The following is an 8,148-nucleotide window of genomic DNA, read 5'->3' on the forward strand; positions in this document are numbered from 1 at the left end:
GGTTATCTCAGAGAAGATGGCCAATATGGTGGAACTGAAAATCTGGCACAGGAAATCTGGTCAGGATGAAGGAGTGGTTTTCTCTTCAGGATGAAGGAGTGGTGATCTCTTTAAGAAGTTTCACTGTATATTAAAACTAGCCTTCGAATGTGGCAATTGGAAAAGTGAAACTTTGCACCTGAAGTTGAACAAGGGGTTGGATTGACAAGGCTAAGGTTAGTACCGTACAGAGAGATCTTTTTACAGACCGTGTTGATCAGTACTTATTCTGCATTGGTCTTACTATACAGGCCAACTCAGAGGACATGTTGGAGGAACGGTCAATAAAGGGATCATTCCCCCGGCCGATGCTTTCATTGTCCGCCAGCAGCAGAGCCTTTATTAGGGTGATGTTCTGCTGATGGAAAATGATTTCTTTGTCCTGCTAAAAAAATCTGCTCATCCTCTGAACAAGTAAGCGCTTGACCATTGGATGATTGTCGGTGCTATTAGACAGGCCAGTTCAACATAAGCTTGAATGAGCATTATTGATAAGTGGCCACTAATTCGCCCCATCTAATAGGGTCCCATGAGTCGAAAATGCCGCGATTTGCCTGCAGCGGAAACGCCACAGGAAAAATTGCGTCCTTTTACAGTAATTGCAAAGTGGATGGGATTTTTGCAAATTTCATACCCACTTTGCGGGAAAAACCGCAGCAAAGACATGCTGCAACTTCCAAAACCGGCGCGGACAACTCGGACAATTTTCTGTTTAAAGCGATGCATCCCACCGCGTTTTTTAGCGCTGCATATCGTCCCATGGGGCCATAGCCTAAGGCTCTTACCAAATGGTGTTTGCAGTGTACGTTTATCATAAGCACCAATAAATCTCTCTACACATATGCTAAAAGAATCCATAGGCTCGAATTTTACTCAAAGATGCTAAACCGGTGTTCTTTTGGTTTCTGTTTAGTACCTGCCTGGGTTTCCATTTTTAAAACTGTATTAAATAGCACAGCAGACTGCATTGATCCATAAAAACGAATTCCGTGAATAAAAAAAACATATATTGTGTAATTTATTTTATTTTTTTTTACCAAGAATCCATAAAAGTTACAGAAGCCACTATATGGCATACATCATAGAGGTCTGTTCATTGTATGTACTGGGGAGCTTTTTGGATGTATATGGTAAATGGACAATGAAGATGGAGTGTAAATATTCTATACTCATGGAATAAAACTGAAACCCTTGCTATTCGTCACAGGGGAACTAAAATGGCCGCCGTGACACACATTGCAGAGTGAAAATATATCAGAGATGAAATATTACAGGTCTGTGACACTAAAGGCTTTTGGTATCACCTGACATCATCCTCTAATGAGTGGTGGGTGGAAACCTTAGGCCGGGGTCCCACGGGCTGGAAACACCACTATTTGCTGTGGCGGCAATGTGGCGTTGTAGAGTAACTGCAAAGTGGATGGGATTCATGCAAATCCCATGCCCACTTTGCATTTAAAACCACAGCGCGGACACTACGATTTACAAAATCTGTGTGGTTTTGGAAATTGCAGGATGTCGCCGGTGTCTTTCCCATAGATATAATTGTAACAGAAAGTCCGCAGAGGAAAACTCTGTGAGCTTTCTGTTCAAAGCGCTGTATGAAGAACCGCGATGCATTCCCACAGCGGTTTTTCCTGCAGCGCTTCAGCTTTGGATCGAACAACACAAACCTGAAACAAAATCATTGTTCAGGGGTTTGCCCATCTCTACTAAGTATAGTCTTCAACAGGGTCTCCAATTTTTTATTTTATTTTTATTTTTTTGATCTGGGGTCTGAATTTATTTAAGTAGGGGTCTGATCTGGAGTCTGATATTAATCTACTGTAAAGGTCCATTCTGGGATCTGATATTAATATAGTGGGTCTAAATATATTTAAAGGGTTGTACAGAATATTTTTTTTTCTATTTTAGGCTGGGGAAGGTGTAAAAAAATCAAAAAAGAACATACTCGCTTGTCTTCAGTGCCCAAGTGCCTCTCAGTTCCCCTGTTTTCTTCTGGCAGAAGTCCCCACCACACGTGATGATGCTGATGCTGAGACGTCCCGTGTCCTTTCCTTAGGCTGCTGAGGTTGGTGACTGGCCTGAGTGGTCATGTGACCACTAAGGCCAATCAGCGGCCTATGAAAAGGGACACAGGACATCCCAGCCAGCGAGGACTTCTGGCAAAAGAAGACAGCAGAGCACCTTCCCCTGCTATTTCACCTTCCCTGGCCTAAAAATAATATTTTTTTTTATCCTGGACAATCTCTTTAAGGTATCAGGTCTGGAGTCTAAAGTTACTTTTGTATTTACTGGATGCTGCTTCACACCAGTCTAGGGAGAAGCTGCTTTTTGCTTTATTATATGGTGTAATACAATTTACATCTACCAATGATTATTATATCTACGTGTGCTTCCTGACCCATCTCGGGCAGCTAACTCCTGGGTTGCCTGGTCTACTCTCACCTTATCAGATAGCTCGGCGTTAACTCTTCTCCGCTCTGTACCATCTGGTTTTCACACTCTACAGAAACTGCCTTTATGAAAGTCTCAAATGATCTTCTGACATCTAAATGTGCTGAAAGCTACTATCTTTTGATATTAATAAAGCTTCCTGTGGCATTTGACACCATAAACTACCAACTCTTACACAAGTCTTTCTTACCAACTCTTTCTTCCTAGCTCTCCGACGGCTTGCTCAGTGCATCATTCACCAATTGTATTCTTTTACATCTATCCATTGCTTTTGGTTCCTCAGGGTTTACTTCTAGGCCCACTACTCTATAGTCTCTACATAACCCCTATGGGAAAAACTTCTGACATATATGGCATCCGATTATATCTTTCTGCCTGTGACATCACCTCTGTCGGGGTCAGATGTCTGAAGCTGAGGCTTGAAAAAACTGAACCTGATATTTCTTACCTCCTTGGTAAAATGCCCATTGTCTTGGGGTCTTTTTTGGACCTTTACTGTATTCCATATATTGAATCACTTGCATGCTTATTTCACCTGCACCTTGAAACCATTTCCAAATGCTACACCAGTGCCTCCGCTCTCATGGCACTGATCTACCATGACTTAATTTTCTGCCACTGATTTAAGACTAATCTTCTCCATCATTCAAATGTTCCAATCCCATCTCCAAGACTTTACTTGTGCTGCACCAATACTCTGCAGTGTGCTACCCAGACAGACATATCATTTCCCCAAATTCAGTTATAATATGCCCTAAAAACATATTTTTAAGCAGGCCTATCACATTCCCTAATCTGATTCCGTTCTGTATTTCCCATTTCCACATTATTCCTCAGAACTTAATGCTTCATTCATATCTATTTGCCCTTGTCTTTGCATTGCACATATGTGTGCATACATGTACATGGCTAGCTAATAGGTTACCCATATTTCCCCATAGATTGTAAGTAATTTAGTTTTGTGAATTGTTATTATCACTCTGTAATGTCTGATTTTGTCTGTGCATGTACCCTTTGACTTCATGTTCCAGAATATGCTGGCACAATATAAATCAAGATTAGTAGTTGTCACAATGGTCCATCTGAATTACGCTACTTTTTTAAATATATTTTTATTTATTGAACTACATTGCAAATGTTTAATTTTTTTAGGGTATATATATTGTTAACAAAATCTGCTTCTGCTTCTTGTTATATTAAGTGCTTGTGGGCTAGGACTTAAAATTGGATTGAATTAATCCGATCTAGAGTCAGAATTTTTTTCTTTTTTTTGTACTGGTGTCTGATTTCAGAGTCTGAATTTTATTAAGGGTTTGGGTCTGGTGTCTGAAATTTACTCAGATGTCTAGTCTAGGGTGTTCTGAATTAATTTTGGACTTGGGTCTGGTCTGTAGTCTGAAGTTATTTTGAGGTCTGGACTATGGTCTGAAGTAATATAGGGGTCTGAACTGAAGTCTGAAAAGCTATACAATTTTCCAATATACTGCATCAATTTCTCACAATTTTCTAGATCTCTGCTTGCTGTCATTCATTGTTTACTTCTAGTGTATAAAAATCAGTCCATGGTCATGTGATACAGAGTCCATGGTCATGTGATATACAGTCCATGGTCATGTGATATACAGTCCATGGTCATGTGATATACAGTCCATGGTCATGTGATGGACACACAAGTGCACAGCTCGTTACTAAACAGAGCTCTGATTACTGTTCTGTGGCTATAACAAACTGTGCACCTTTGTGTCCATCGCATGACCATGGACTGTATATCACATGACCATGGACTGATTTTTATACACTAGAAGTAAACAATGAATGACAGTAAACAGAGAGAAATTGATACAGAAAACACACTGGAAAATTGTAGAAGTTTTCATTATACAAGCAATAACATTTATTTACTGAAACAGGACAAACTCTTAAAGAAACATGAGTGGTGAATAAGAAGCCTTTGGTCACCTATAATTATCAAACTGCTATGACTTAGGTCCAAAGCATCTGGTCTTGGAAGAAGCACAAGGTATATACAGCAGTAATATGTAAACACACAGACATCTATATACAGATTTAGCAGAGTTAACCCGAACTTCTGCAATTGGTTAAACTGCGGCAGTGTGATATCTTATCACAGAAGACAACAGAAAAGTAATTGAAAAATGTTTTTCCATTGACATCCCATTGATATTTGTTGTTTTCTGTGATAAGATATCACAGTGCAGCAGTTTAACCAATTGCTGAAGTTCGGGTTACTCTATTACATCTATGTGTGTGTTATATGTGTGTGTATATATATATATATATATATATATATATATATATATATATATATATATATATATATATAGTCGTAGTAACATGATATGTAGGCTTTAGTAAAATGTAAGTTTCCTGCGAGGGTATAACGCTTCTTTGTTATTCTGATAGTTGTATTTTTCTATTGTGGGCACAGCAGTGATATATAGCTGGTAAGTGCTTTGCAGCTGTATCCATAGAGTTAATACTTGGTTACCATTTTATAATGCTAGGTCTGAGTCTAAAGCTCTTAGTTACATAATACTTGACTCATTCAATACAGCAAAATGGATTCATTAGTCTACAGAACACATGAATGCACATGCCCATTTTCAGCCTGTTATATGTATCTGTTTACGGTGCCCACTTTCTAACTATGAATTAAAGCTGCTATCATGTAAAGTATTCATTATACCGCAGACCACTCTGACAGAACAATACAAGAGCTGCTTCTCTGAAATGACATTCATTATATAACACAAATACTTCTAGGGCACAGCAAAAAGTCCAGCAGTGAAATGGTGACGCCTGCTAACTATGGATCGTCTGGCACAAGAATGGCACGCTGTCTTTTATTTCTGTACTTATTTACTGCTTTAATATGTTAGATTAGAAGATAAGTTTGGAAATTTTTTAGGACAGCGAATGAAACAGTAGTTAATAGGAAGCTTGCTGTAAAGAAGATCAAAGAAAGCGTGCTATACTATGAATGTAGAGGAGCCGAGTATATCACTTGGTAGAAGTTAGTTTGATATTACATATTATACGTCGATTTATATACAGTAGAACTGCAGGTGAACCTATTATACTACCCTGATGAAGAAAGATATCACAAATGCTCTGTTACATCTGTTATAACAGACAACTGTAAATGTCTCCCATGTAAGTACATCAAAGCACAGTACTAGCCCATGATGAAAGTTGTTCATGACATCTGATGGAGTATCCTCATAATGTAAAGTCATGACTGCTACAACTTACGTTATTCTATACCTGGATATAAATGCCAAGCTGGTCACTCCATTCATATATATCAAGGAAATGTAACATAGTAAAGACAATCGGTTTGTATTAAGGGTGCCTCTGTATAGTGAGTCCCTATACAGTTAGCCCTAGTGTGTGTATGTGTGTGTAACTCCATTGTCAGTCCCATTGGTTTCTGGGACAGCGTACAAGCGCAACACAATATGTAGGTATATTAGTAACAATAAATGATATTGTCACTTCCAAAAGCTAGTTATACAAACATCTTTCTTCTAAAATATCAATAGTTGCTGATATACATGACCATTTTCAACACGTTGACAGCTTAGTAGGTTTGTACATCTATAAGATGAAATGATTCCCAATTACTCTTGTACATCCCTATTATAAACTCCCAGAGAGCTCAGTTTATCTCCAGCCATTAAAAGCCCACGTTGTAGGCTTCATTATTACGGTCTGCATATCTAGGACACTGTAGGCAGGACACGGCAGCCCTAAATGTATCACACAGAATAAATGTCACTGCATTATTTATTTATTTTATTTTGCCTTAGATGATGCAGATGCTTTTAAAGCGCTCCTTCCATTGCCTAGCTGCTTTCATATACAGCAGATTTCAAGTATGCAATGTGAAGTGATGATCATACTGTACCTGGACTACCCGAAGCTGGATCCTTCATAGGAGTCGATCCAGAGGATCTTGCCTTGTCTGAATATCTGTTTCCTTGATAATAGATCTGCATCCTGGATCCTTCTCATAGTTTGACAGTACTTTTACATTCTTCTCGCTTGTCATTTATAGGCTTGAGTTCAGACTGTTCCTTAATTCACTGTAAACCTCATGTTTATGTCCTAATACATCACCTAATATATATTTGTCCTTATTTCACCACTGTCCCAGTACCTTTTTGCCAATAACCCAGTGGAGCTTAATCATAATGTCTCCGGTCATATCCCTTAAGAAATGTGAACAGTGTATATATACGATTCCACATTACAAACGCTTTTCTAGGTAAAGTGCAAATAATTTCAAAGTTTGCAAAAGCAAATGAATGGACCTTATGCCTGGGGAGCGATCATATCAAGAAGCTTCATCTTCATCTCTCCAAATTCTATGGGTTCTTCAGAATGTGTCCATAGAATCTTTCCAAAGTCAGCTGTTACAAAGTATTAACACAAGTAGTTTAGGATGGTAGCCAGAAGTTTTATCTCGGGATCATGGTTTGGCTCTAAATGCTTGGATCTCTGAAGGTTTTCCTGGTGTAAATAAAAGAAGGGTCCAGGCAGGAGATACCTGGTTTCACTCCTCCAGATGTTGGTTTTTCGGATGGATTTTCACTATTTAACATCTTTACATTAACCAGTGGCATCAGTCTCATCCAGAATAAACTAAATGGTTAGGAGAGAGGAGACGAGCTATCTTTTCATGGTCCACTTCTATGAAACATCATCATGGCCTCATGTTCCTCAAGTCTACCTGAGTTGCACACATTCAATGTCCAGAATCTTTGGTGAGTCAATTCCTCCTACGATAATATAAATGACACAATAACAAGACACAAATATACAATTGAGTGCAAAATAATAAAAAAATCTTATCCCATCAATACACTCCTGACTAAATAAAGCCATGCTGTCCTTTATACACATCCCATAGACGAAAAAAACTTATACAATCAATATACAAATCCAATAAAATGAATAGAGAAAACCAATTTTAGGGCACGTAGGCTGTGAACGTGCTACAGACCTAAAATTTTTATATCCTTCTATGACATTAAAAAAAAATAGATAGAGGTATACTATGTGCAGACATAAAGAACTAAGCCTCAGCAAACACTCATCCTGCAAGCATCACTTACAGAAATCTTGAAGAATTCAGCTGGTCCTCAAGATGATTCCGACCTCCCCGTGTTGTAGATGAAAGTAGCCTTCCTGTTAAAACAATGCTGTCTTGTCTTCTTCACTTTGAGAGTGCTGTTGTGTCTCCCTGCTTGGTTATGCTCTTCATTCCATTGTTAGATTATCTGACGTCCTGTACAGAGAATATGTATTCATAGCGCCCTCTAATGGTCTACTATAGAGAGACATGCCACAGCACAGGAATCTGATTCATCACGATGCAGTGGATTTGGGAACATAAGGTTTTCCCTTCAGGCTATCAGGGCTCATTTCTTTCTATTGCTCTTAGGTGTTAATCTTTCTGGCTTCTTTGTATTAGATGAGCAAATTATTAGAATTTCAGTGCAAAAAATGATAGTAAATGGGCTTAAATGTAATTCAGTATATAAAAGTATAATTCTGTATACTATATCATATGGCGATCATTAATGATACACATTAAATGTGTGTAACATTTATTATCATAAATAATAT

General features: G+C 38.3%; 1 protein-coding gene across 2 annotated transcripts in view; it reads right to left on the minus strand.

The window, feature by feature from the left end:
• Nucleotides 1-7,779, minus strand: part of DRD1 (dopamine receptor D1) — a 33,618-nt gene extending 25,839 nt beyond the window's left edge. Inside the window, exons 1-2 of one of the 2 annotated variants that reach the window (XM_075274724.1) lie at nt 7,635-7,779; nt 6,425-7,298 (exon numbers count right to left, since the gene is read on the minus strand). The gene's annotated coding sequence lies outside the window, so the exon portion shown is untranslated. Of the gene's footprint in view, nt 1-6,424; nt 7,299-7,630 lie in introns of both variants that reach the window. The other variant, XM_075274725.1, reaches the window with a different exon arrangement.
• Nucleotides 7,780-8,148: the final 369 nt, after the last annotated feature.

This window comes from Leptodactylus fuscus, chromosome 5 (genome assembly GCF_031893055.1).
Source record: "Leptodactylus fuscus isolate aLepFus1 chromosome 5, aLepFus1.hap2, whole genome shotgun sequence".
Classification (NCBI taxonomy): domain Eukaryota; kingdom Metazoa; phylum Chordata; class Amphibia; order Anura; family Leptodactylidae; genus Leptodactylus; species Leptodactylus fuscus.